Source organism: Pseudophryne corroboree, chromosome 11 (assembly GCF_028390025.1).
Source record: "Pseudophryne corroboree isolate aPseCor3 chromosome 11, aPseCor3.hap2, whole genome shotgun sequence".
NCBI classification, from domain to species: Eukaryota; Metazoa; Chordata; class Amphibia; order Anura; family Myobatrachidae; genus Pseudophryne; species Pseudophryne corroboree.
Window position 1 is genome coordinate 177,391,454 of NC_086454.1, and position 25,864 is coordinate 177,417,317.

Consider the following 25,864-nt stretch of genomic DNA (forward strand, 5'->3'; position numbering starts at 1 on the left):
GACGTTCGGGCGCGCTCGGGTTAGCCGAGCAAGGCGGGAGGATCCGAGTCTGCTCGGACCCGTATAAAAAAATGTAAAGCTTGGGTGGGTTCGGTTTCTCGGAAACCGAACCCGCTCATCACTACTTTTCCCATTTATCCTCCGCATCAGGCTTACCTGATATTTGCAATTCAGGATTGTCATTACCAATTTCAAACGTTGCCGTTTGGTCTATCCACGGCTCCGAGGATTTTCACCAAAGTGATGGCGGAGTCACAATTATCCCATACTTGGACGATCTCCTGATAAAGGCGAGATCCAGGGACCAGTTGGTCCAAAAAGTTGCAATCTCCATATCAGTTCTTCAACCACATGGTTGGCTCCTAAACTTGCCAAAATCACAGTTGATACCAATGACCAGTGCCGTTTCTTACGGCGGGCGAGCCGTGCAACCGCACGGGGCGCCTGCCGCGGCACTTTACGGGTCCCAGAATCCCCCCTCCTCCCTTTTCCCGAGTACTCCTGCTTGGGGGGCGGAGTTTCGTGGTATGACGCGGTTGCGTCGTGACGTCACGACGCAACAGCGTCAATCCGCGAAACTCCGCCCCCCGAGCGGGAGTACTCGGGAATAGGGAGGAGGGGGAGCCAAGCTGTTAAGAGGAGGCGCCGGCGGCCGGCGAGAGGAGCGAGGAGCGGGAAGATCTTCTTGACATGTAAGTTCATCTCTCTCCCCCCTCCCTCTCCCTTCCCCCCCCCACTTGACACTTGCCTGCCGTATTGCATAGAATAGGGACACTTTCCTGCCGTACTGTGTAAAATAGGGACACTTTCCTGCCGTACTGTGTAAAATAGGGACACTTTCTTGCCGCAATGTGTAAAATGGGGACACGTGCCTGCCGCAATGTGTAAAATGGGGACTCTTGCCTGCCGCAATGTGTAAAATGGGTACACGTGCCTGCCGCAATGTGTAAAATGGGGACTCTTGCCTGCCGCAATGTGTAAAATGGGGACACGTGCCTGCCGCAATGTGTGAAACGGGGACATGTGCCTGCTGCAATGTGTAAAATGGGGACACGTGCCTGCCGCAATGTGTAAAATGGGGACACGTGCCTGCCGCAATGTGTGAAATGGGGACTCTTGACTGCCGTACTGTGTAAAATGGGGACACTTGCCTGCCGCAATGTGTAAAATGGGGGCACGTGCCTGCCGTACTGTGTAAAATGGGGACACGTGCCTGCCGCAATGTGTAAAATGGGGACACTTTCCTGCCGTACTGTGTAAAATGGGGACACGTACCTGCCGCAATGTGTAAAATGGGGACTCTTGCCTGCTGCAATGTGCAAAATGGGGACACGTGCCTGCCGCAATGTGTAAAATTGGGACACGTGCCCAACGCAATGTGTGAAATGGGGACTCTTGACTGCCGTACTGTGTAAAATAGGGACACTTGCCTGCCGCAATGTGTAAAATGGGGGCACATGCCTGCCGTACTGTGTAAAATGGGGACACGTGCCTGCCGTACTGTGTAAAATGGGGACACGTGCCTGCCGCAATGTGTAAAATGGGGACACTTTCCTGCCGTACTGTGTAAAATAGGGACACTTTCCTGCCGTACTGTGTAAAATGGGGACACGTGCCTGCCGCAATGTGTAAAATGGGGACACGTGCCTGCCGCAATGTGTAAAATGGGGACTCTTGCCTGCTGCAATGTGTAAAATGGGGACACGTGCCTGCCGCAATGTGTAAAATTGGGACACGTGCCTGACGCAATGTGTGAAATGGGGACTCTTGCCTGCCGTACTGTGTAAAATGGGGACACTTGCCTGCCGCAATGTGTAAAATGGGGACACGTGCCTGCTGCAATGTGTAAAATGGGGGCACGTGCCTGCCGTACTGTGTAAAATGGGGACACGTGCCTGCCGTACTGTGTAAAATGGGGACTCTCGCCTGCCGCAATGTGTAAAATGGGGACATGTGCCTGCGCCGCAATGTGTAAAATGGGGGCATGTGCCTGCCGTACTGTGTAAAATGGGGACACTTGCCTGCCGTGCTGTGTAAAATGGGGACACTTGCCTGCCGTGCTGTGTAAAATGAGGTCGCGTGCCTGCTGTAATGTGTAAAATGAGGACTTTTTTTTTTTAATCCTGTGGTGGCTGTGATGATGAGATCAGATGAGGACACGCCCACCTTAACAAAGCCATGCCCATTTTAATGAGGCCACACACCCTTGCCAGGAGCGCGCATGCCTTCGGCGCGTGCATGCTTTTCCTTTTTTATATCTATGGGGGTGGGGGGGGGGGGGTGCATTTTTTTATGTGAATGGGGGGAAGGGGGGCACATTTTTTAATCTCGCACTGGGAGCCAAATTGGCTAGAAACGGCCCTGCATTGTGCCATCAGAAAACAAAGGTTTCACTATCTCACTCAAAAAAATTCCTTATTTCAGAATATTTGGATATGGGATACTCAACCTGTATTATTATATAAAGGAGAGGTAACTGTACAGCAGTTATAAATGATGAAGAAAGATACAGCTCCCAGCACATCATGATTATATTATTCTATAGAGGAGATGGGATTGTACCGTGGTCATTACCAGGGCTATTTCTAGAAAACTTGGCTCTCAGTGCGAACAGTAAAAAAATGTCCATTTCTCTTACGTCCTAGAGGATGCTGGGGTCCACATTAGTACCATGGGGTATAGACTGGTCCACCAGGAGCCATTGGCACTTTAAGAGTTTGAGAGTGTGGGCTGGCTCCTCCCTCTATGCCCCTTCTACCAGACTCAGTTTAGAAAATGTGCCGGAGGAGCCGGTCACAGCTAGGGGAGCTCTCCTGAGCTTTTCTAGGTAAAGTTATTTTTAGAGTTTATTTTTTTACAGGAGGCTGCTGGCAACAACCTGCCTGCAACGAGGGACTAAGGGGGGGAGCAGTGTCCGCCTTGCGGGGTCTGAGCCACTGTCTCCGCTGACTGGACACTGAGCTCCAGAGGGGTCTGATCGTTCTCTGCCACAGGGGACCCCTCGCCCCAGCAGCATGCCGCCAACCCCTTACAGTGCTGAAGAGTGGTGAGTGAGACACTACTCCCCTAGCAAGCGGGGGGCCGGTGTGAAGATGGCAGCAACGGGGAGGGAGAGCAGTATTAACTGCGCTCCTGTGTGTGAAGGTTCAAAGGCACATGGTGCGGCGCTGTGAGGGGCGCCCTGAGCCAGCGCTTACCCCCACACTGGTCCACAAGTCTGTCGGGGTCCGCGGATCTCAGCCAGCAAGTTTTACCTCAGGCCAGTATAATCTATGAAGAGCGGGAAGACAGCACCATTAAGGGGGCGGAGCTTCTCCTCAGAGTGGACCCAGCAGCGTTACAGCGCCATTTTCCTGCCTGCACAGCGCTGGGTGGAAGAACAGGTTCCTCTGCAGCAGCTCCAACTGTCAGCTCCAACTGTCAGTACATGGTACCAGGGGGCTGTAGAAGGGGGAGGGGAGGCTGTAAGCCGACTGTGTCTCCTATTAAGGGACACAGTCTGCGCTGACAAGGGGTCTCCATTTGCTGAAAGCGCTGTGTGTGGGTTGGCTCCGATCTTGTGTCATATGCTGCAGAGGATTTGTCCTCCCAGGATGATCCCATTCCATGTAATCAGGATAGCACTGGCTTAGCACAGATACCAGCAAGGGAACCAGAGTGGTTTTCCTCTATCAAATCATGGATTTCTCAGATTTCTGACAGGGTTGCAAGTAATGAATCTGCAACCCAAGTATTACAGAGCTCTATGGCAGTATGGCCTGGTTCTGGTACCTCAGGACGCCCTGTTATATACCCCCACAAACGTGCGCTTGTGCATGTCACACAAGACGACACGGATACCGATTCTGACACTACAGATAGTGATGGGGATGTATTGCGGGGGTCCTCATCTCTTGCAAAGGGGGTGCAATTGTTGATAGAGGCTATCAGGGATATGTTAAATGTTAATGATACCACACCTGAGCAGGTTGAGGAGGCTTTTTTCACTGAAAATAAAAAAGCCTCGCTAACCTTCCTCGTCGAAAGGAATTGTATGCTATATTTGAAAAAGCATAGGTAAACCCTGAGAAAAAATTCCAGATGCCTAAAAGGGTCCAGGTGGACCTTTCCCTGAGGAGGATAGGAAAAAATGGGAAAACCCACCGATTGTTGACGCCTCTGTGTCCAGACTCTCAAAGAAGGTGGTTTTACCTGTTCCAGGATCTACCGCCTTAAAGGAGCCGGCTGACAGGAAAATTGATAACATGCTCAAATCAATGTATACTGCTTCAGGGGCCATATTACGTCCCACTATTGCTACTGCATGGATTGCAAAGGCAATAGTAAAGTGGTCGGCTACCTTACTTGAGGATTTGGATACCATGGATAGGGATGACGTTGCATTGTATTTACGCAACATACATGATTCTGCAGGTTTTATGGTAGAATCCATGGCCTGGGTTCCATGGCTGCTGGAATATCTTCCATGTCTATTTCAGCTCGTTGGGGACTGTGGCTGTGCCAGTGGTCGGCCGACGCGGAATCCAGAAGTGTGGAGTCCCTACCCTATACAGGTCAGGCTCTCTTTGGGGAAGCTCTAGATGCGTGGATATCCACCGCTACAGCGGATAAGTCTCTGTTTCTTCCCTCAGCAGCACCTGCTCCGAAGAAATCTTTCTCTTCATCTGCAACGCAGTCCTTTCGGCCTAACAAGCCTAGAAAGGCCAGAACTTCCAATACCTTCTTTAGGGGAGGTCGGGTTAAGTCCAAGAAACCTGCCGCTGCAGGTTCCCAGGAACAAAAGCCTGCTTCGGGTACGCCAAAGTCCTCCGCATGACAGTGGACTGCACGCCCCGGTGGTGGGGCCAGTGGGAGCGAGACTCAGACACTTCAGTCATGTCTGGGTATCGTCCGGCCTGGATCCCTGGGTGGTAGATGTTGTGTCTCAGGGAAACTGGATGGAATTTCAAAGTCTCCCTCCTCATCGCTTTTTCAAGTCAGGCTTGCCAACTCTGTTGGAGGACAGCACTGTACTACAAGACACTGTCCAAAAGCTGGCAGAGGCACAGGTCATTGTGCCAGTACCACCTCACATGCTGAACAATGGTTACTATTCGAACCTTTTGCTACCGAAACCGGATGGTTTGGTTAGGCCCATTCTGGACCTAAAATCATTGAACCCCTTTCTAAAGCAGTTCGAGTTCAAGATGGAGTCTTTCAGGGAGGTGATATCAGGTCTGGAAGAAGTGGAATTCCTGGTATCCCTGGATATCAAGGATGTATAGCTCCACATTCCGATCTGGCTGCCGCATCAAGCTTGTCTCTGATTCGCTCTGTTGGACTGTCATTTTCAGTTCCTGGCACTGCCATTCGGCCTCTCCACAGCACCGAGGGTGTTTACCAAGGTGTTGGCGGAAATGATGATTCTCCTCCGCAAGCAGGGTGTGAACATCATTCCATATCTGGACGACCTGCTGAAAAAGGCTTCATCCAAAGAGAGGCTGCAGCAGTCCATTGTTCTCACAACGCGACTTCTCCAGAGTCACGGTTGGATTCTGAACCTTCCAAATTCACATTTGGAACCAACCCAGAGGTTGTCATTTCTGGGAATGATCCTGGATACGGAAGGGTGTTTCTTCCGCAGGAAAGGCGTTGGTGATACAAGTCATGGTCCGGGATATCCTGAAGCTACCCCGGGAGTCGGTTCATCAATGAATTTGCCTATTGGGAAAGATGGTGGCCTCTTACGAGGCTCTCCAGTACGGGAGGTTCCACGCTCGGACCTTCCAACTGGATCTTCTGGACAAGTGATCGGGATCTCACCTCCACATGCACCAGAGAATTCATCTGTCACCAAAGGCCAGGATTTCACTCCTCTGGTGGCTCCAATTGCTTCACCTTCTGGAGGAACGCAGGTGCGGGATTCAGGTCGGAGTCCTTCTAACCACGAATGCGAGCCTTCGGGGCTGGGGAGCAGTCACTCAAGGAGTAACCTTCCAAGGACAGTGGTCAAGCCTGGAAGCCGGCCTGCCCATCAACATCCTGGAACTAAGAGATGTCTACAACGGTCTTCTTCAGGTGGCCCCTCTTCTGAGAAATCGGGCCATTCGAGTGCAGTCGGTCAACGTAACAACAGTGGCTTACATAAACCGACAAGGCAGAATGAAGAGCAGAGCGGCAATGTCAGAGGTGACAAGAATACTCCTCTGGACAGAAAAGCATGCGTTAGTGCTGTCAGCCATCTTCATTCCGGGAGTAGAACTGGGAAGCAGACTTCCTCAGCAGGCACGATGTCCATCCAGGAGAGTGGGGACTCCATCTGGAGGTGTTCAAGGAAATAACAGATCTTTGGGGTTTACCCCAAATAGACATGATGGCCTCTGATCTCAACAAGAAGCTTCAACGTTCTTGTTCCAGGTTGAGGGACCCATAGGCAGTGGCAGTGGACGCCCTGGTGTCTCCGTGGGTGTTCCAGTGAGTGTATGTGTTTCCACCACTCCCACTCATCCCAAGAATCCTAAAGCTCCTAAGGCCCCAGACTGGCCAAGAAGGGCTTGGTACGCGAACCTTCTGAATCTACTGCAAGAAGAGCCGAGGCCTCTTCCTCTTCGGGAGGACCTGCTGCAGCAGGGACCGTTCGCCTATCAAGACTTACCACGGCTACGTTTGATGGCATGGAAGTTGAGTGCCTGATTCTTGCTCGGAAGGGCATTCCGAAGAAGGTTATTCATACACTCATACAGGCTAGGAAAGGGATAACGTCTAAACATTACCATCGTATTTGGAAGAAATATGTCTCTTGGTGTGAGTCCAAGAAGTTTCCTACGGTAGAGTTTCAACTGGGACGTTTCCTCCTCTTCCTGCAAGCAGGAGTGGATATGGGCCTCAGAAACAATTGGCTGCCCTCCCTGAGGTTCAGACCTTTTTGAAGGGAGTTCTGCATATCCAACCTCCCTTTGTACCGCCTACGGCGCCTTGGGACCTTATCATGGTGTTGCAGTTCCTCCAGTCGGATTGGTTTGAACCTCTACAGGAGGTAGAGGTCAAATTTCTTACATGGAAGGCGGTCACATTGTTGGCCTTGGCTGCTGCTAGAGCTGGGGGCTTTATCCTGTAAAAGCCCTTACTTGATATTCCACGAAGATAGAGCTGAGCTCCGGACTCGTCAGCAGTTTCTTCCGAAGGTTGTGTCAGCATTTCATATTAACCAACCTATTGTGATGCCAGTGGCTACTGACTCCTCAATTACATCAAAGTCCTTGGATGTCGTAAGGGCTCTGAAGATATATGTGAAGAGAACTTCTCGTCACAGAAAGTCAGACTCTGTTTGTCCTCTATGATCCCAAGAAAATTGGGTGTTTTGCTTCTAAGCAGACTATTTCTCGCTGGATCAGGTTCACTCTCCAGCATGCTTATTCTACAGCAGGGCTGCCGTGTCCAAAATCTGTTAAGGCCCACTCTACTCGTAAGGTGGGGTCTACCAGGGCGGCTGCCCAGGGTGTCTCGGCAGTGCAACTTTGCTGAGCTGCAACTTGGTCTGGGTCGAACACGTTTGCAAAGTTTTACAAGTGCAATACTTTGGCCTCTGATGATCTGAAGTTCAGTCAATCAGTTCTGCAGGAGCCTCAGCATTCTCCCTCCTGTTCTGGGAGCTTTGGTACATCCCCATGGTACTAATGTGGACCCCAGCATCCTCTAGGACGTAAGAGAAAATAGGATTTTGGTTACCTACCGGTAAATCCTTTTCTCGTAGTCCGTAGAGGATGCTGGGCGCCCGCCCAGTGCTTCGTTCTCCTGCAAATGTTATTTGGTTCAGTACAACTTCGTTATAGTTGAGTACTGCATTGTTACTTGGTAAGTAATGTTTCAGCTGTTTTCTGAGTAGTTCAAGCTAGTTGACTTTACGTGCCTTGTATGTGTGAGCTGGTATAAATCTCACCACTATCTGCGTATAATCCTTCTCTCGAAGTATGTCGTCTCCTCGGGCACAGTTTCTAGACTGAGTCTGGTAGGAGGGGCATAGAGGGAGGAGCCAGCCCACACTCTCAAACTCTTAAAGTGCCAATGGCTCCTGGTGGACCCGTCTATACCCCATGGTACTAATGTGGACCCCAGCATCTTCTACGGACTATGAGAAAAGGATTTACCGGTAGGTAACCAAAATCCTATTTTCCCCCACCATAGACATTCAAAGATGTGCTCCCCCACTTTTTTTGCACGCTCCGCCACTGAGGGGTGTGTGACCGCACTAGAATGGTTGTGACCTTGCTAGAAATGGGTGTGGCCGTACACCCCAGTTTTTGACCCTGTACCAACAAATCTCGGCCACCACAGGAAAGAAAAGAAATTCACCATATTAAGCCCCACATGGTAATGCCCCTTCCACCATATTATGCCCCCTGCACCATATTATGCCACACACCGCAATGCCCATGATACATTATTCTCCACAGTGAGGCTTCTAATTACTTTTAAATTACCTGCTCCTTGCCAGGGGTTTCATGCTATGGGTTCCATGCTTGTTGCCAGGGGTTTCATGATCTGAATTCCATGCTTGTTGCCAGGGGTTTCATGTTCTGGGTGTCATACTCGTTGCCAGGGGTGTAATGCTTGTTGCCATGGGTTTCATGCTCTGTGTGTCATGCTTGTTGCCAGGGGTATAATGCTCATTGCCAGGGCTTTCATGTTCTGGGTGTCATGCTCGTTGCCAGGGTTGTACAATGCTCATTGCCAGGGGTGCAATGCTCGTTGGTGGCAGGCGTCAGAGGCTCTGATCTGCACAGTTTATATATGAAGAGGCCTAAGACAGATCCCTGCACACATTCATACGGGATGATATTTGCTTGGGGACAATATTTTATAGAAGAGACACTGATAAAGAGGATATTATTATATAGAGGAGAGGTTTATATATAAATTATATATTTCACATTTTCTTTATTTCATATTTTAAAGTGTGCCAAAGACAGCTACCTCCTTTCTAATATGTATTACTCCACCAATAGCTGTACAAAAAGGCCACTATTGGATGCTTTGTAATTTATGGCTTTACTGCAATTGCAAGGAAAAATAGGATTTTAATACCTACCGGTAAATCCTTTTCTCTTAGTCCGTAGAGCAGGGGTGGGGAACCTCCGGCCCGCTGGCCGTATAAGGGCCGCGAAGCCGTTTGCTCCGGCCCACCCGCTTCTCTGTGAGACACGCCGCCGCTCAGTCCGGCGGCAGCGTGTCTCAGCTGTCTGGACAGGGACTCAGGAGGAGAGCGCGGCTGTCGGGTGGGAGCGGCGGCGTGTAGAACTTGAAACCAGCCGCCGGTTCGTGAGCCAATCAGAGCTCGCGGACCAGCAGCCAATCATGAGCCGCGGCTGCCGGTCCGCGAGCTCTGATTGGCTCTCGAACCGGCGGCTGGTTTCAAGTCCTACACACCGCCGCCCAACATAGCCGCGCTCTCCTCTGTGTCCCACCGAAAGAAGCAGCGGTAAGCAGCACGGGGGGCACGGTGGGGGGGGGGCATCTGTATACCTGGCACTGTGGGGACATCTGTATACCTGGCACTGTGAGGGACTTTTGTATACCTGGCACTGTGGGGGGCATCTGTATACCTGGCACTGTGGGGGCATCTGTATACCTGGCACTGTGGGGACATCTGTATACCTGGCACTGTGGGGGGCATCTGTATACCTGGCACTGTGGGGGCATCTGTATACCTGGCACTGTGGGGACATCTGTATACCTGGCACTGTGGGGGCGTCTGTATACCTGGCACTGTGGGGACATCTGTATACCTGGCACTGTGAGGGGCATGTGTATACCTGGCACTGTGGGGGGCATCTGTATACCTGGCACTGTGGGGACATCTGTATACCTGGCACTGTGGGGGGCATCTGTATACCTGGCACTGTAGGGGGATCTGTATACCTGGCACTGTGGGGACATCTGTATACCTGGCACTGTGGGGACATCTGTATACCTGGCACTGTGGGGGGCATCTGTATACCTGGCACTGTGGGGGCATCTGTATACCTGGCACTGTGGTGACATCTGCATACCTGGCACTGTGAGGGGCATTTGTATACCTGGCACTGTGGGGGCGTCTGTATACCTGGCACTGTGGGGGCATCTGTATACCTGGCACTGTGAGGGGCATTTGTATACCTGGCACTGTGGGGGCATTTGTATACCTGGCACTGTGGGGGCATCTGTATACCTGGCACTGTGGGGGCATTTGTATACCTGGCACTGTGGGGGCAATTGTGGATCTGGCACTGCACTATTGGGGGCATATGTGTATCACGTACCAAAGCTCTAGAACGGGCGGGAGAGTGCAGATGAACCTGTAGCACCGATTGACCAAACATGAGGTTCTCCTCGGCCAGGGTATCAAACTTGTAAAACTTAGCAAAAGTGTTTGAACCCGACCAAGTAGCTGCTCGGCAAAGTTGTAACGCAGAGACCCCCTGGGCAGCCGCCCAGGACGCGCCCACCTTTCTAGTAGAATGGGCCTTCACCGATTTCGGTAACGGCAATCCAGCCGTAGAATGAGCCCGCTGAATCGTAGCACAAATCCAGCGTGCAATAGTCTGTTTGGAAGCAGGAGCCCCAATCTTGTTGGGGTCATACAGGACAAACAGAGCCTCCGTTTTCCTAATCTGAGCCATTCTGGCATCATAAATTTTTAAAGCTCTGACCACATCGAGAGGCTTTGACTCCACTAAGATCTCAGTAGCCACTGGCACCACAATAGGTTGGTTCATGTGGAACGACGACACCACCTTCGGCAGAAATTGTTGACGAGTCCTCAACTTTGCTCTATCTTCATGGAAGATCAAATAAGGGCTCTTGTGAGACCTTGCGGATGCCAAGGCCAACAGCATGACCACTTTCCATGTGACAAATTTCAACTCTACCTTCTGTAAAGGTTCAAACCAATGTGATTGAAGGAACTGCAACACCACATTAAGATCCCATGGTGCCACTGGAGGCACAAAAGGAGGTTGGATGTGCAACACGCCTTTCACGAAAGTCTGAACTTCTGGAAGGGAGGCCAATTGTTTTTGAAAGAAAACCGATAAGGCTGAAATCTGTACTTTAATTGAGCCCAACTTTAAGCCCGCATCCACACCTGCTTGTAGAAAATGGAGAACACGTCCTAACTGAAATTCTTCCGTAGGAGCCTTCTTGGATTCGCACCAAGACACATATTTTCTCCAAATACGGTGGTAATGTTTAGACGTTACCCCTTTTGTAGCCTGAAGAAGTGTGGGAATGACTTCACAGGGAATGCCCTTTCGGGCTAGGATCCGGCGTTCAACCGCTACGCCCTCAAGCGTAGCAGCGGTAAGTCTTGATACACGCACGGCCCCTGCTGTAACAGATCCTCTCGTAGATGAAGAGGTCAGGGATCTCCTATGAGTAATTCCTGAAGATCTGGATACCAAGCCCTCCTTGGCCAGTCTGGAACAATGAGGATCGCCTGAACCTTTGTTCTTCTTATGATCTTTAGTACTTTCGGAATGAGAGGAAGCGGAGGGAATACATACACCGACTGAAACACCCATGGTGTTACTAGGGCATCCACTGCTATTGTTTGAGGGTCCCGCGACCTGGAACAATATCTCTGAAGTTTCTTGTTGAGACGAGACGCCATCATGTCTATTTGAGGAACTTCCCAAAGACTTGTCACTTCTGTGAAGACCTCTTGATGAAGACCCCACTCCCCTGGATGGAGATCGTGTCTGCTGATGAAGTCTGCTTCCCAGTTGTCCACTCCTGGAATGAAGATTGCTGACAGAGCGCTTGTATGTTTTTCCGCCCAACGGAGAACTTTCGTGGCCTCTGCCATTGCTGCTCTGCTTTTTGTTCCGCCCTGGCGGTTTATGTACGCTACTGCTGTTATATTGTCCGATTGAATCAGGACGGGCAGATTGCGCAGAAGATGTTCCGCTTGAAGAAGGCCATTGTAAATGGCCCTTAACTCCAGAACGTTTATGTGTAGACAAGTTTCTTGGCTTGACCATCTTCCCTGGAAGTTTTCCCTCTGTGTGACTGCACCCCAGCCTCGGAGACTTGCATCTGTGGTTACTAGGATCTAGTCCTGGATCCCGAACCTGCGCCCCTCTAGGAGGTGAGAGCTGTTCAGCCACCACAGGAGCGAGATTCTGGTCTTGGAAGACAGGATTATTCTTCAGTGCATGTGAAGGTGGGATCTGGACCACTTGTCCAACAGATCCCACTGAAACACCCTGGCATGGAATCTGCCAAACTGAATGGCCTCGTAAGCCGTCACCATTTTCCCCAGCAACCGAGTGCATTGATGGATTGACACTCTTGCCGGTTTCAGAATTTGTTTGACCAAGTTCTGAATTTCCAGAGCCTTTTCCACTGGAAGGAAAACTCTCTGTAATTCTGTGTCCAGAATCATTCCCAGAAAGGACAGCCACGTCGTCGGCACCTGTAATTCTGTGTCCAGAATCATTCCCAGAAAGGACAGCCGCGTCGTCGGCACCAACTGTGATTTTGGCAAGTTTAGGAGCCAACCATGTTGTTGCAGAACTGTCAGGGAGATCGCCATGTTCTGCAGCAATTGGTCCCTGGATCTCACCTTTATCAGGAGATCGTCCAAGTACAGGATAATTGTGATTCCTCGCTTGCGCAGGAGAACCATCATTTCCGCCATTACTTTGGTGAAAACCCTCGGAGCCATGGACAGTCCAAACGGCAACGTTTGAAATTGGTAATGACAATCCTGAACTGCAAACCTCAGGTAAGCCTGATGCGGAGGATAGATGGGAACATGCAAGTAGGCATCCTTTATATCCACCGACACCATAAAATCCCCTTCCTCCAGACTGGAGATCACTGCCCGGAGAGATTCCATCAGGAATTTGAATTTTCTTAGGTAGAAATTGAGGAATTTTAGATTCAGGATTGGTCTGACCGAGCCATCCGGCTTCGGGACCACAAATAGGCTCGAATAAAATCCTTCTCCCTGTTGTGATGGGGGAACCTTGATAATGACCTGATTTTGACACAACTTTTGTATTGCGTTGCGTACCACCTCCCTGTCCGGAAGAGAAGCTGATAAGGCCGATTTGAAAAATCGGCGAGGGGGAACGTCTTGAAACTCTAGTTTGTACCCCTGGGACACTATTTCCAAAACCCATGGGTCTTCGATAGCACTACTCACCCAGGCAGATGCAATGGCTGGCCTAAGCAGCGTACCTGTGGTGACATAAATGGATTTCAATGTAGTTTCCTGCCTCCGATCCACAGGATCCTTAAGGGCTGCCGTGTCAGGGGACGGAAGAGCCACCTTTTTGGACAGCCGTGCTAGAGCCTTGTCCACAATGGGGGATGACTCCCACTTTTCCCTATCCCCCGAGGGAAACGGATACACCACCTGAATCCTTTTGGGAATCTGAAACTTTTTGTCAGGATTTTCCCAAACCTTTTCAAATAGAGTGTTCAGTTTATGAGAGGGAGGAAACGTTACCTCAGTTTTCTTTCCCTTATACATACAGACCCTTTTATCAGGAACAAGAGGGTCTTCCGAGATATGTAATACGTCTTGTATCACCACAATCATGTACCGAATGCTCTTTGCCAATTTTGGATCTAATCTGGTATCACTGTAGTCGACACTGGAGTCAGAGTCCGTGTCAGTATCTGTGTCTGCCAACTGAGAAACGATCGCTTTTGTGACCCCGAGGGGGTCTGGACTTGTAACAACACATCCTCCACAGATTTCTTCCATGCCTGGTTCTGAGACTCAGATTTATCCAATCTCTTATTAATAAGAGCCACATTTGCATTCAAAGCATTCAACACATTTACCCAATCAGGAGTCGGTGGTGCAGACAGGGTCACTCCCACAGCCGTTTGTGTCCCTAATACAGTCTCCTCCTGGGAAGAGCACTCTGCCTCAGACATGCCGACACACGTGTATTCACCACTCACAAACACACTGGGCATATAGGGGACAGACCCACCTAAAGTCTGACAGAGAAACACAGAGAGAGTTTGCCAGCTCACAACCCAGCACTTCTCCAACGGTTCTGACAACACTAAACAATACCTCAGACCTGCAGCGCTTTTATAACACACATATATTGCACCAAATTTACTGTGCCCCCTCCCCGTTTTTCACCCTGATACTTATGCAGCAGTGCGAGGAAGGACCAGCGTCTCTGCAACCTGTTGTAGAGAAAGTGGTGCTGTTGTGAGCTGTAAGGGCTAAGCTCCGCACCCGTAATGGCACGCTTCAGTCCCGCTATTTTTTTACTAAATATTTATACTGGCGGGGTTAGGACAGTGCCCCGGGCACTATGTCCCCTGTAGCCAGTCTCCTTTGGGGTTTATATGCTGCCCAGGGCGCCCCCCCACCCCGCACCCTGTAGTGCCGATGTGTAGTGGGAGCATGGCGCGCAGCGTGCGATCGCTGTGAGGTACCTCAGAAGCCGTCACTGAAGTCTTCTTTGCTTCTGCTACTCACCTGTCTTCTGACTTCTGGCTCTGCAAGGGGGGTGACGGCCGGCTCTGGGAACGAGCATCTAGGGCGTACCTAGCGATCAGACCCTCAGGAGCTAATGGTGTCCTGTAGCCAAGAAGCAGATCCTTTAAACTCACTAGAAGTAGGTCTGACTTCTCTCCCCTAAGTCCCACGAAGAAGGGAGACTGTTGCCAGCAGCTTCCCTGAAAATAAAAAACCTAACAAAAATATTTTCCCGAGAAACTCTGTAGAGCTCCTCAGTGTGCATCCAGTCTGCCTGGGCACAATTCTAAAACTGGAGTCTGTAGGAGGGGCATAGAGGGAGGAGCCAGTTCACACCCATTCAAAGTCTTAAAGTGCCCATGTCTCCTGCGGATCCCGTCTATACCCCATGGTTCTTATGGTTACCCCAGCATCCTCTAGGACATATGAGAAACATTGATGGTCCCATTCCTTAACTGAGTAGGGCTATAATATATCCTATATAAACAGGATCTGCAAGTGGCGTGATAAACCCAATTAGGATATACAACTGGCCAGTGGGCTTTTCACCCGTTGCTAAATCAGCCCCTGTGTTCTATACCTATAATCACCTTGTAAAGGTTGGCCTTGCTCATTGGTTAGTGTCAGCTGCTTGCCTGCATTAAGGTGGGATGCGGGACTTCAGTGCAAACTCTGGACCCAGGGAGAAACATGGAAACATAGGGGTAAATTTACTAAGATTCGTATTTTCCAGAATCATGTCCAAGTTCAATCACGAATGACATCGACAGTGTAAAATTGCAACTTTTTGAATTGATTACGACTAATTTACTAAGCTGTCGTATTCGTGTTTTTCGTTTCTTCCGATGTCGATGTCATTCGTGCTTTTCTGCTGTAGATTGCGGCCGCGTTTGCTGTTTCGCGGCCGCGTTTATGTGTTTTTTTTACGACTGCGTCACATGTCTGTTACGGCAGTGATTTAGAAATTGCTGCCGCGTTTTTAGTCCTACGTTTCGTTTTTGTCACGCGTCCGTGATTGGTTGTATTCGTGAAGGAGGAGTGTCTGTGCATATTACTATAAAACCGCCCCAAACACACCGCACCTCGTGGGTTTAGCTAGTGGAGAGGAGAGAGGAAGGTGTATTTGGAGTTGGTGAGTTCGGTGGAGTTTTTGTTGGATTTGGAGAGGAGTTTGGTGATTGTTGAGTGCTGTACTGTGTGTGTAAGTAGTCTTGTCATATTTGTAGTATTGTTTTTTCACAGTTTGTCTACTTTTTTGTCCTTGTTTTTTTTTTACAGTCTTTTGTCATTGTTTGTGAGTGAGTGAGTGAGTGAGTGAGTGAGCGTGTGTGTTGGCTGTGTGGTGTGTAGTAGTAGGAGTAGTGGAGGAGTGTGTTTTGTGTTTTGATTTTTCAGTGTTTTTTGTCGTTTGTCATGTCAGACTCAGAGGTCAGTGTGGTGGCGGAGGTTAGTGAGGTGGAGGCTGGTAGTGAGGTGGAGGCTGGTAGTGAGGTGGAGGCTGGTAGTGAGGTGGAGGCTGTTAGTGAGGTGGAGGGGGGTAGTGAGAGGGAGGAGGTTAGTGAGGAGGAGGAGGAGGGGGTGCCTGTTGCTGTATTTTCCAGTGATAGTGATGGTGTTGTGGCTCCGCAGCCACGCACCACTACCAAGACTGGCAGGAATATTAAGTTCAGCTATGCTGAAAACATGGCTTTGGTGCGTGAGCTGATGAAGCACCATCGCCAATTGTTTGGTCAGGATGCTGGCAAGGTGTCCTCCCGCAGGAAGTCTGTCCTGTGGGGGCAAGTAATACTTGCCGTGAATAGTGAGGGTGTGGTGAGGCGGACTGAGGACACGTGCCGCAAGAGGTTTTATGATATAAAGCGGCGTGTCAAGGCCAAGATGGCCAAAGAGTCCAAATCTGCACGAAAAACCGGAGGTGGCCCCCCTTTCCGGGCCACCTATCGGGACTGGGAGGAGCCTGTGCGGGCATTGATTCCTGCCGAAGTGGTGTCTGCTACTCATGTCCGGGATTCGGACCGACCCACGCAGGATGGTAAGTTTGATTTGTTAGATTTTTATTTAAATGTCCTCTAAATGTTGTAAATGTCATTTTTAAAGGGTAAAGGATGCATAAATTGTGTTTCACATATTTCAGGCCTATGCACCCTTAAGGTGTGTTTGTGTTTCGAATTTGCTTTTTTCACCTTGCATTGGCTGTTTGGTAAATTTAATATTGCGCAAAAACATGTGCAATGGCTGCTGTTTTTTTTTTTTTTAATAAAATATTTTTTGCGATATTGCTTGGACATCTGTGTTGTATGCTTATTTTAAAAATATTTTTTGATTTATTTACTTCTGAAAAACGGTGCAATTATTCCAATATTACATTTTTAAAACATTTGCAAGTAGTCAATCTCTGCAATATCTGAGGCATAATTCTCAAATGTAACAGATTTATTGTGTGCAACATCATGTACATTTGGATATACAACACAAAATAATGAAGCTTGAAGCTCTTAATCAGAAATTATTTGTTTATCCAATACCTAATAGATGGTTACAGTACACTAAGGCTTTGCAGTTATAATTTTTACACAAAGCATGGTAATAATGTTTGGTCCACTTTTTCAACAGTCCCACAGACCAGCCGGCCAGACAGGCCTCAGACAAGTCAGGATGAGGCTGGGATTGCCGGTAAGACTTCACTGTAGTCACATATTCTGAAAACACATAGAAGTACAAAATATTAATGTTTATATTTTCACATAGGTTCTGCTTCTGGAAGCCGACCTCCTGTAAGGCGCCCATCACAGGGCTCGGGCCACTTACCCAGGAGGCCAAGTAAGACACGGCGTCTTGGCACGGAATCTGCGGCTCCATCATCCCCACCCAGGCGACGCATTTCGGCAGTGTCACCCCAGCCACCACTGGCACTATTGGCGAGTTCGCAGAGTGATGAGCCCCGATCACCTCAGTTATCTGGTGAGTAAAAACAGAAATTAAACACATAGGCAATAATATACACAGTACAGTTAATATGTTGTTAGTTGGTTTTGAGATTACATGTTTTCCAGAACAAGCAATGTGATGTTACGTCTTCAATTGCTAAAGGTGAAAATGTTTTTTTTTAAAAGGTCTTAGTGGATGATCTCGCCAACATCATTTTTAATAAATTACAGACATTTGTTTAAAATTTGGCCACACACGTGCACATTAAAATAAAATACCAATAAAATTCCCAAACAAAAACAGCATCCACAACATTATATTGTTCACACATCTCCCCTGTCCAGTATGTAGATGGCTTACTTGCTCCGCTCATCTGGACTATCCAGGTAAGTAGTCTATATCGTGGTCAGGGGAGGTGATATAACACTGTAATGCTGTGGAGGGGAGGTAGTTAGGTGTGGATTATGCAAATCTGTCTATGTGGCCGCCTGTGTTGGTATATATGTTTTTGAACAAAAAAAACATTATAAGTTTTGAAAAACAACGCCAAAAACTATACAAATGGAGTATTATGAATGTAGTAATGTGTAGAAGTAGCCTTTAAACAAATTGACAAATAAACATTGCATGTTGGCCACCCCATACAGAGCCCAGCTTGATGGCCGACGTGGACCAGCAGGGACAAGACCAACAGGCAACCATCACACTGCAACTTACACCTGTTGACCCAAGCCAGCCAATACAGCTGCAGGATATCCCCCAAGCCTCCATCAGTCCACAACTGGCACAAGCTCCGCCCCCAACCCAAATACCAGATGACTTTTGGGCCAGTTGGACAAGGCAACAGGCCCAAAGCAATGCCAGCCTGACCGCACATACACAACACCTTGCCAGTCTGCCCCATCATCTACCGCGCATTAGTCGCAACTCGGGCAGACTGATTGTACAAGTAGGGCGAATGGCAACCTCAATGGAGCAAATAAGGGCTGACAACAGCCAAATGCTTGCTCATTTAACGCGCATCATAGATGAGCAACAGCGCCATCAGCAGGCACTCGTTCAGCTCATTCAGCACAACCAGGTTGTGAATGAGTCCTTATCCCGGATTGTAGCCAGCCACACTGCAACCAACACTCAACTGATTGCAAGCATTAATAATTTGAGCAGCAATATTACATTGATGGGAGCTCACCAAGTAACCTCCAGCTCGGGGACCACGACCCCTATCCAAACGCCAGTAACCTCCCCTGTTCGGCGTTCCTCCAGAGCACGTGCCAGTGAGCCAGCACAAAGCACAGCACCCAGCACACACAAGCGGAAAAAATAACCCCAATGTGATTTGCAAAATAAAAAATTGTATTTGACAAACACACAACTTCCTGTGTCCGTCTCAAACATTGTCGAAGCTGCTCTGTATGTATGTATGTTTTTCATGGGTAATGACTGAAAATGTATTTTTAGCATAAACTAAGTACAATGTACACACCACTATAAACAACAAACAGTAAGTTACAAAACACACAATAGAAAGTAGTGCAAAGTGTTTAGTCAAGGATAATTACAGCCTACTAAAACTGACCTGAAAAATAGCGCAGGATCACTTCTTGCCATACCTGCCTCCCTACATATGTACTCACACTGTCACCAGATGGGTCTAACTCCTCTGCTTGCTGACTGCTTTCTCCCTCATCATGTGCCAGATGTTGGTTTAAACACAGATTATGGAGAAAACAGCAGCAGAACACAATTCTAGTCACCTTTGAGGGACTATACAACAAAAGGCCTGCAGATTTATCCAGACACCGAAACCGTGACTTCAGCACACCAAAACATCTTTCTATCACATTCCGCGTAGCCTTATGTGCATGATTGTAACTGTGTTCAGCAGGAGAATCAGGTTGGGACAATGGAGTAAGGAGCCAAGAGTAGCAGCCGTAACCCCCATCACCTGAAAAACAGATATAGTCAACATTAGTACATATGTTAGATTATTCTTTCACCTAATCAAAACTCGAGTTTGTGGTTAAAAGACATACACACAAAACATTTTAAACATACCCAACAGCCAGCCATCAGGCATTTGTCCGTCCTCAAATTTATCGAAGAGCGATGACTGACTGAGGATGAAGGAGTCATGGCAGCCACCAGGGTAACCTGCAACAACACTCATAATTTTTATGTTTGCATCACAGACCACCTGGACATTAGTTGATTGTGCCAGATGCCTATTAGTATATATATATTGGCGGCCCTTAGGTGATCTCAGCTGAACGTGTGTGCAATCTATGGCCCCCAGCACATTGGGCATGCCAGCAAGCTCATAGAAAGCTACCCTGACAGCACTCCACTCCGACTCCTCGGTAGGGAAGCAGATTGAGGCATTAATGTGTGGCTCCAACACATCCAAAACCTGAGTGGACATTAAACAAGCTAAGGTGAGTGTCATGTTAGGTATTCTCTACAATACTGTGTTGTTTGTACTTACAGAAGCAACACTTAGACATAACCGCCTATGTATTTTTAGACTCACCTGATTCAAATATCTGGAAAAGGTGGGCTGTGAGATACCAATGACGTCGCCTGCCACAGCCTGGAAGCTCCCAGTAGCCATAAAGTGTAACACAGCCAGGAGTTTGTGTAGGCCTGAGACAGAGCGAGAGCGTGCTGTCTCAGGGTCTATGCCCAGTTTGACAAGGTCATACAGGTGGAAAATGTTGGTTCTATTTAGGCGGAACATCTGTATGACCCTATCATCGGACAATGCATTTAAGTTTAAACGCCCTCTAAAAAAACGAGGCTGGCGCAGCCTCCGCGGTACCTGGACAACCTGTTGACCATGTTCACTTACCTGGGCCTGATTCCTGGAAGCCTCATGGAGCAGTCTAAGGTATCCCACAGCAAACCAAAAATCATTGGCACACACCACAGCCGCCATTTCAGAGTGAGAGAAGTTCAAAATGTGCCTGGAACACTTTTATAGGGCCAAACATTCAGGTGTGAGTAATGGATAATTGAGTACACATGTAAACACGCTTTTCAAATGCTGGCGCGTTTTTTTTTAGGAAAAAAATACGATGTGTAATTTTTCGCGGCCGCGAATGCATTTTCACGGCAGCAATTACAATTACGAATGGATAGTAAATGACCGAGATTCATATCTAAACAGGCGTAATTTGACCGATGGTGTATTCATTCGTAATTTTTTACTTGGACTTGCAAAAAATTACGAATGCCCTCATCTCTGCCGTGATTAGTGTTTAGTAAATTACCGAGATGACACTTTGCTGAAAAAACGGCATCTCGGTCAAAATCGGGAGCTTAGTAAATTTACCCCATAGAATTTGATGTCAGATAAGAACCATATGACCCGTCCAGTCTTCCCTTTAGGATTAGGGTATTAGGGTTAGTTTAGTGGATTGGGTTAGTGATTAGTTAGGGTATTATATTTATTGGGAGGAAAGAGGTAAATGCACTGCCACTGTCAGGTAAGGTTGTCAAGCTAATGGCATAATGTAAAGCTAACGACTGCCAGGCTAGGTTTAGTAAGTGATCATTTGACTCATTTATAATAAAAAAAATTGATCTTAAAGATTTAGCAGCAGTCTCATTTAACTCAATATGTGTGATGTGTATAGAAGACTCTCTGATATAGAACTGGGTGCCTGGGATACCCCTGTGTAGTATGACATTTTCTCAATCTAGAAGTTATTCCGTCAGTGCTTTGGCCCTGATTCTGAGTCCTATGTTTCTGCACGCCGTCATGTACATACACACGCCCACGACACTCCCATGATACGCCGATCAAAAACAACCGCTCTGTACATCTTGATTCTACCACCTAGAAACGCCTACTTTATGCTGGTCTCCATTCGCACAAGGGGCCTGACTCAGATTTGAAAGTAAAGCAAATAAAGTAATTTTGTGTCTGGAACAAACCATTTGTGATGCAAGGGGAACAAATGCATTTTATTTTTCTTGCAGGTTAAATAATGGCTGCTTTTGCATGTAGCCCACAAATGTTGGCCAGAAATATTTTTACACTGCAATTTGAATTTACTTTTACACTGCAAATCTAAATCTCTCTGCAAGTTACATCTGTCTCACCTGCAGAGCAATATGGTTTTGCTTAGCTGCTTGCTTTTTTTACTTTGATTCCAAATCAAAATCAGGTCCAAGGTGCGGTACGCATGCACCTCCTTGCAACTCCAAACAGATCATATGGCGCATGCACACACCGTGTTTTTCCATTCAGACGTATGAGCAGTCGGCTCCAAAATGGGGATATGTCTGTTTTCACAGATATGTCTAACTTAGAATTAGACCCTTTGTTCTAAGTGTGCCAGGGCATGATATATTATCATAGTATGCCCAGGCTTCCTCTGTGTCTGTTGGGGATGCCCAGATTCTCATTCGCCCAGTCAGGTCACTCTGGATAAGAAATGAGTGTTGACCTGAGTCTTAGGGATCACCAGTTATAGGACCACTAAAAGGTCCTATTCCTATTCCTTGAATGGGGGCAGTACTTTTTATCATAATATGAACTGGGGACACTACTGTTACCTACAGGTGGCATACAATGAATTGAAGGCACTAATATTTGGCATAACTTTAATTAGAGGCAATACTGTTTGGTATAAAATGAGTTGGGAGCATTAATATTTTGCATATTGTGAGGAATGTCACCCCCACACTCCCACCCTGCAGTGCATACAGCCGCTATGCAGACTTGTTCTAAATCTTCATATTGCAACTTCACTTCTGTGGTTGGTCATGCTCCCTATAAGGATATGCAAAATATCTCTGCAGCATTAATAGTTGGAACTGGGACCACCCATTACCAGATGTATAGTTTCCCTTGCTGTATAGTTGGGATGCGTGTAGCATCCCAACTGTCGGGATACTGGTGGTCATGTGACCGATGCAGGAAGCCCGACACCACTCAGGACACCAGTGTCGAAGCACCGACAGCAGATGGTGAGTATCGGGGTTAGGGGGGGATTAGTGATTGGCGCTAGGAGGGGGGGGGTTTAGCCCTAGCCACCAACCCCCGAGTGTTAACCGTAGCCAACACCCCCAGAGTTTTTAGCCCTAGCTGCCACCCCCTGAGGGATAGGGCAGGGTAGGGGATGGGGGGGCGGGGGAGGGAAGCGGGACACACACATAGAAATATGTACCCTCTCCGATGTCAGGATCTTCAATGTCAGGATGCCGCAGTTGATCATGTGACCGCCTGTATCCCAACTGCCGGTATATAGTATATCTTCCACATAGTGTTTGACAGAACTATGTATTCAGAATCAGAATCAGCTTTATTGGCCAGGTATACTTGCGTATACTAGGAATTTGTCTTCGGTTTGTTATACAACAGCCAAGTAGGTAACAGGTAAGCAGGTGTGTGTGTGTGTGTGTGTGTGTGTGTGTGTGTGTGTGTGTGTGTGTGTGTGGGGGGGGGCAAGTAAAGTTACACAGATAGGTATACCGTAGGGACACAAGTTAGTTACATGTACGTCTAGTCAGTCAATGTTCAGGAGTTCAGCAGGCGGACCGCTTGGGGAAAGAAACTTTTGAGGCTTCTGGTGGATCTGGCGGGGACAGCCCTGTAACGCCTGCCTGAAGGAAGCAAGTTAAACATGCTGTGGCCGGGGTGTAGCTGGTCTTTTACTATCTTCATTGCCCGCTTTTTAGCTCTGGACAAGTACAGGTCCTGGACTGAGGGAAGGTCGGCCCCGATGATCTTCTCTGCGGTTCTGACCACCTTTTGGAGCCTGCATCTGTCCTTCGCGCTGGCGGAGCTGTACCATACGAGTATCGAGGAGCACAGTACCGACTCCACAATCGCGGAGTAGAAGAGGAGCAGAAGCTTCTGTGGGATGTTGAACTTCCTTAGTTGCCTGAGGAAGAACAACCTCTGCTGCGCTTTCCCAACAGTGGCGTCAGCGTTGGACCCCATTTAAGGTCCCTGGAGATTGTGGTCCCTAGAAACTTGAAGGAGTCCACTAGCGATACCACACTGTCAGCAATCGTTAGCGGAGGTGCACTAGATGACTTCTTCCTGAAGTCCACTATATCATCTCGACAGTTTTGAGGGGGTTGAGCTCAAGGTTGTTGTGGATGCACCACTGGGCCAGCCGGTCTACTTCCCGTCTATAGGCCGATTCGTCCCCATCCTTGATGAGGCTGATGACGGTGGTGTCATTCAGCCATATGCTTCACTGAGGCCATCATTTCATATAAATCATTTGTAATGAGGATGTAAAAAATGAGGGTTTTACAGAAGGAACAGCACTAGAGCATTTGAAATAAAAATCCTTTAATATACTATGAGGAGATCAGGGTAGGGGTGACCACTCCTGGGGTAGATGGGCACTTCCAAACGCACAGCAGCCAGGAAAACACCACACCAGTCCAGGTCTTTTTGTGCAATCTAGCTGTGGCAGTGTTATTGTGCAGTACATAACAGTGACGTGCGGTGAGGTCACTGGTTGGGGAGGCACTGGCAGCTAACAAGTCCCCCCCCCCCCCCCCCCCCCCGAGAAAAAGAAAAAGTGTGGTCCCCCGATACATCAATAAAACCAGCACTAGGCAGAAACAGCCAGGGGGAGTAATGCCATAGCAGGGGAGACACTCAGTGTGGGGTCCCCCTGCCATAACATTAATCATCCCCCCAGCCAGTCAACGCAGGGTTGGAATTCCTCGGAAAGTGGGAACCCCAAAAAATAAAAATGGGGTCCCCCCTCCCGAGCAATAACCAGCACTGGGCTGATAGCCCAGTGCTATGCCCCGCACCCCTGGTGGCGGTGGGTGTGGGGTTCATTGTGTGTTAATATTGTTCTTTACAGGTGGCCTACAGGTCCTAGCAAGCCTGCCCCAGCATGCTGGCACTTGGAGAACCACAAGTGCCAGCATGCCCGGACATAAAGGGCCCGCTGGCACCTGTAGTCCACCTGCAAAGAATAGTAATATTGTTCTTTACAGGTGGCCTACAGGTCCCAGCAAGCCTGCCCCAGCATGCCGGCACTTGGAGAACCACAAGTGCCAGCATGCCCGGACATAAAGGGCCCGCTGGCACCTGTAGTCCACCTGTAAAGAAAATATTAAAATAAAACACCACACGGTCTTAAAAATAAGTTTTATTAAACTGGATCTTCACCTGGGGGCGGCGGCCTTTAAGCTCTTTTGCGTGGCCGCCGCCTTCCCAGGGCTTCCTGCGTCTTCACCTGGGGGGGCGCCACCTCCCCAGGGCTTCCAGCATCTTCACCTGGTGGGCGGCGGCTGCTAAGCTCTTTTGCATAGCCGCCGCCCATCCAGGACTTCCGGCGTCTTCTTTCTTCAGGAGCTCTTCACAGCTCCTCCTCCGCCGTCGGACAGACGCTCCTCTGCCTCGCGCTGACTTATATAAGTCAGCCGGAGGGGGCGGGACGATGACGCGGCGAGCCATGATTGGCTCGCAGCGGCCATCTTGAATTTAAAAAATGACGCTGAGGCGCCATTTTTGAAACTGGTACCGCTCCGCTGCCAAACTCTGCAGGCTAAAGGTAAATCTCCGCCGCACGCACCGCTGCCGCAACCTGCCGCCCGCTTCACCGCCGCCCGCACCACCGCCGCATCCCGCCGCCCGCACCACCGCCGCATCACGCCGCCCGCACCACCGCCGCATCCAGCCGCCCGCACCTCCTCCGCCAGCGTCGCCCACACAGTGATTGACAGCGGATCCAGTGATGGATCCGCTGGCCAATCACTGTGGCCTCACTGACAGGGACGTGCTTTCATAGGTTGAAAGCACGTCCCTGTATGAAAGCAGCACCTCTAATGGTGCCGCTTTCCCATATATTTTCAATGGGCTTTTACTGCCCATGGCTAGTCCCCGCCCGTGCCCGCCCCCCGCTCCCATACCTTTCCCCAGAGACAACAGGAGGCACCACGATCGGTGCCTCCCAAACACATAAGGAGGGGAGCAATGATAAGAACAATATTAAGAGGATACATATGACACAGAATATGTGTCATATGCATCTTCTTTGTATTATCTTAATCATTAATGACAGGGGAGGCACTGCCTCCCCTGCCTCCCCTGACTGCACGTCCCTGGTACATAAAGCAAAACATAAAAATAAATCCTAGCCAATCTGGGCACTAACTAAGCATAATAGATTCCCGCTCTCAGGGTGGTAGGACCTAATGCCCCTACCACAAACACAGGCATATGCACAGTACTTACAGAAAGTAAATTACAGTGCCTCATAACAGGTCTGCTGCCTGTTTCCCCTGGTAGTGAGACCCTGAGCCAGCTTACAGTATATCAGCCTGAGAACAGCTTAATTAGCCTGCTCTCAGACTGAAGGCCTAAAGACCCGAAATGGGCCGCATGGATTGAACCCTCCCTATAGATGGTTTTTATTAAAAGCCTAAACTCTAATCAAGTCTGTTTAGCAAAACAGACATTTCCTGGGGGTTTAAATACATAGG

General features: G+C 48.8%; 1 long non-coding RNA gene across 1 annotated transcript; it reads left to right on the plus strand.

Moving 5' to 3' along the window:
- Positions 1–17,037: 17,037 nt before the first annotated feature.
- LOC134970081 (uncharacterized) lies at positions 17,038–18,726 on the plus strand. The gene is made up of 3 exons (XR_010189647.1): positions 17,038–17,143; positions 17,219–17,431; positions 18,046–18,726. It is a non-coding gene; the product is annotated as an uncharacterized LOC134970081 (long non-coding RNA).
- Positions 18,727–25,864: the final 7,138 nt, after the last annotated feature.